The sequence below is a fragment of the Panicum hallii genome, chromosome 3, assembly GCF_002211085.1.
Source record: "Panicum hallii strain FIL2 chromosome 3, PHallii_v3.1, whole genome shotgun sequence".
NCBI lineage: Eukaryota > Viridiplantae > Streptophyta > Magnoliopsida > Poales > Poaceae > Panicum > Panicum hallii.
This window is the reverse complement of record NC_038044.1, coordinates 53,508,652-53,513,040: the sequence shown is the minus strand read 5'-3', so window position 1 is coordinate 53,513,040 and position 4,389 is coordinate 53,508,652.

The window sequence follows — 4,389 nt, the reverse complement described above, 5'->3', positions numbered from 1 at the left end:
ATAGCCACTAATACATGGGTGAAACCGCCTGGTGCCGTTGTGAAGGGCCCAATCATATCAAGGCTCCAGCAAGCAAACGACCAGGATGGCGGTACGGTGATGAGACTGTGAGCTGGGATGTGTGATTGCTTGCCAAAGAATTGGCAGTTTTGGCATATCCGTACAAGGTCTTCAGCATCGGATACTGCGGTGGGCTACCAGAAACCAGCTCTGTATGCTTTCCCAACCAGCGTTCGTGAAGCTGCATGGTTGCCGCAAACACCCTCATGTATCTCCTGCAGTATGTCGTAGCCATCTTCTTTCGTGACGCACGTCATGAGGACACCTGATCGTGCGCCACGCCGGTAGAGCTTATTGTCGACTAGGACGAAACCCTTACTTCTGCGCATGACACGAGCTGCTCTGCGCTTCTTGCGTCCATCCCTGCTGGTAGTCGTTGATCCCGGATGAAATCGATATAAGCCTCTCTCTAGTCCTCTACGAGCACCATAACCTCCCGATCAGGTTGTTGAAGGCCCGCGTCGGTGGTTACCTGAGGTGAGGACTTGATGGATGGCTGCTTTAATTCTTGGACGAAGACTCCCGCTGGAACCTGTGCACGAGTAGACCCCAGCTTGGATAGTATATCTGCACCAATATTATGCTCTCGTACCACGTGATGAACCTCCAGGCCAGAAAACTTGTTTTCCAGCTTGCGCACTTGTTGTACATAAGCGTCCATCGTCTCCTTGTGGCAGTCCCACTCTTTGTTGACTTGCTGAACGACTAGAAGTGAATTACCATATACAAGAAGTCACTTGATGCCTAGTGATATCGCCAAACGTAGCCCGTGAAGGAGTGCTTCATACTCGGCTTCATTATTGGATACCTCCCAAAGGATCTGGAGGACATACTGTCAGACCCGGGGCCACGGGACTGTGTACATAACGTAGTTTAAAGAGGTTTCAGAGATTAAGTCTGTCTTATCTCTTATTCATCTTATTTATCTCTTATTTATCCCGTTTAAGTAGGAGATAAAGCTAATAGACTGTAACACCCTAATGTAAATTTCCTAAATTTTAATGAATTTATTTTGGCTTAAATAAAATTTCTAAGGTTTTTCTTGATTTATCTTGCATTTAAACTAATTTTATATCACAAGTAATTAAAACTTACTTTAGCATCAACATGTTTGTGCATTCATGCTGGTGCATCTATTTTGTTTGTTTGAATAGTTGAGTTTGAATTCAAATCCCATTTGAATTCAAATTGAAGTGAGTTGTTTTGAAAAAGAAAAGAAAAGAAGAAAAGAAAACGAGAAGAGCAGCCCAGCTGGCAGCTCAACTCTCTAGTCCGCGGCCCAAGCCCTTTCCCCCTCTTTCTTCCTTTTCCTCGGGCCTGCAATTGAGCCCCGAGCTTCTGCATCGCCGAAATTTCGCCAAGGAGCCGCCGCCTGTGAGCTGCTCCGCCATGGTAATTTCCTCGCCGCCGATGGCGTTTTGGCCGTTCTGACCCCCTGCACACCACCACAGGCACCCCCTGAGGCGATCCAAGGCGCCCAGCACCCCGGAGTCCCTCTGCGCCGACCTTCCCCGCGAGCCTCGACCACCTCCGCCGCCCGGCCACCGTTGACGGCCGCCCTGCACTCCAGCTCCGGCCAACCCAAGTCCTCGGTGAGCCCCAGCATGCATCCTTGTTCCTTCTGCGCGGGTTAGGGTAGATCGTAGCTCACCTTTGCACCCAGAGCGCCGCCGTGCAGATCTGCCCCTTGCCGTCGCGCGCGTACCCCAAGCCTCGCCAGGCCTAGCCACAGCCCTAGATGGGTCCCACGTGCCACGGTGGTGCTCCTAGACCCGAGCTCGAGTAGTTTAGGCCACAGGAGCGTCCGAAACGCCCAGCTCCGGTGAACCTCGAGCCGCGCTGCCGCGGGATCGAGTCACCGGCGTCGTAGCGCCGCCGGTCGCGCCCCGTTTAGCTCGGGCCGTCCGATCTGCAACCAGCGCCCCTGATTAGATCCCGATCTCATCGAACCGTAGCCATTGGATCCAGATCCAGCGGATCAAAGCCAAAGATACCGGTTCGCCCTAAGTTTGAATCTGAGCCGTCCATCCTAGATCTAGCGCGCCGTATTAGATCTGAGTGAACAGAGAGTTGGAGCGTCGGATCCAGATCTGACGGGTGAGAATCGCGCGTATCGCTTCGCGGGTGAGATCCAATCTGGGCCGTTAGAATTAGATCCAGTGGCCCAGATTTAAAGATACCGCTTCAGCCTGCCTGTTTTGCTAAAGAGCCCCTGTGTTTTCCAGGAATCAACCCGCAGTCCACCCCTAGTTCAAAAGTAATTACAGTTAGGTCCTGTTTTTAAGGTTTAGGCCCCTGAGCTTCCTAGAATTAGTACCCGCCATCCATGCCTTGGGTTTTTTGCATGTTAGACCCTAAGTCTAACCTTTAATTAGGTTTAAGCCCTTAGTTTTTGCGCAGAACCCCTTGGAACTCCTGTTTTCTTACAGAAAGGCCCCTGGACCTTGTTTTAACCCTAGTTTTCGCGTCTTAGCTCCGTTTTAAGTGGTTTTCGCATCCACGTGATCATTGTAATGTGTAGAATAGCTTTAGCTCAGTTTTGTGTGCTGTCTTATTGTATTGTTGTACTGTTTCTTATCATTTGTCCTTGTTTGCATGTATGTGATTATGTGGACCATGTTTGGACATTTCGTTCGTGAGTAGACGTTGAGCCATCGGAAGAGTACCAGGAGCTACCTTCTTCAGACGCCTTTGAGCAGCAGCAGGAGAACTTTGAGGAAGGCAAGTATAACATGAATATCCTATCACTTTTAAATATAATTTCATACTGCATTTTAATACTGTATGCCTATAAGGATTTCCTAGCCATTGTTATCCTTTATATAATACCTTGGGTTGCATTTTGGTTAGTTGTGCTAGGTGCTGCGCTCTCACATATAATGGTCCTTTGTAATTAAATTTGATAAATGGTATATGCAACTTGATTCTGAGAGTGGCCCTCTGTGCTGTGTGCTTGAGCGGCTCACGTTTCGATAAAATATGTTTTTATAGAAACATGGTTTAGGGGGCCAGCACGGTGCTTAGTGCTTGGTTGACCACTCTCCATAAGGACCGGTTCATAGAGCGACAACCTGGGACAACCGCTCAACCACAAGACTGGAATGGGACGGTCTTGACTTATTAATTAGGTCATTTTGGTTTGGGAGTAACTTACCAGCGGGGCAAGAGGGGTGTAAGCTTCAATGGTCCCTGCTCCTCCGGGTTGGTCTGTGCTGTGTGCTTGTACCCCCGTGAGGTGGGCCCCATCATCGCCGATCCAGAAAGCTTAGAGGTTACACCTTACTAACGTGATCCTTTGTAACGGTCTCGTAGTGTGCTTGCTAGTCATCTCACCTAAGGAAGTGTGATGAACAACTAGCGTAGCTCACGACTTGTGGGTAAAGTTGTGCAACCTCTCGAGAGTGTAAAACTGGTATACTAGCCGTGCTCACGGTCATGAGCGGCCCAGATCCTCCGTCTGATTAGTGGGGTTTTCTCTTTGGTGGTTTGGCTTAGATTTCAGTAGACTCGTGGTTAATTTTGATTAATTATTATGTAACTTGGGTTATGGTAATTCATCCACTGATAATAAATAGCTTTAATAAAACTTGCCAAGATTAAAAGCTAATGCAGTTGAGTCAGCTAACCGTAGAGCCTCATAACTCGTGTTATACTTGTTGAGTACAAGTTGTGTACTCACACTTGCCTCCTCTACTCTTCTGTTCTCTTTGGGATATCTTCGACTGCTACTCAGTACCAGGCGACGTGGAGGACTACATCAGCGGACTTCATGATTTCTAGGCGTTTGTCTCCCAGCCGACGTCCCTGTGGCCCCTTGTTCTTCATGTATTTATTTATGCTTCCACATTCCTCGAACTGATTCTTGATTCAGTTGTAATAAAGATATTCATTTACAATTTATACGCTTTTATTTCGAGATACATGTTGTGATATCTTGATGATTCTGTTGTATATATGCGTGACTTGATCCTGGCGCATATATGATTGCTCGGTTTATGTTCTTATAAATCGGGTGTGACAGAATTGAACAGAAGGAATCTACTCGAGATATATTCTGGTACGATTCCTTAGCTGGTGTTGGTTAGAATCCTTGTAACCCTGACCTCCCGGATATATAAGGGAGGACAGGGACCCTCTCAGAATGAGATCTCTAGATCATTCTACACCAAAGGCAATACAAACCACCACACAGGACGTAGGGTATTACGCGCTTCGCGGGCCAATCCTATCTAAGTTTTGTGTTCCTTGCACCTTCGAGTTCCTGATCTCGGCGTCTCCTCACCTAAACTTACCACCTTAGGTATACCCCTCGTTGGGCAGCTGGTAAAA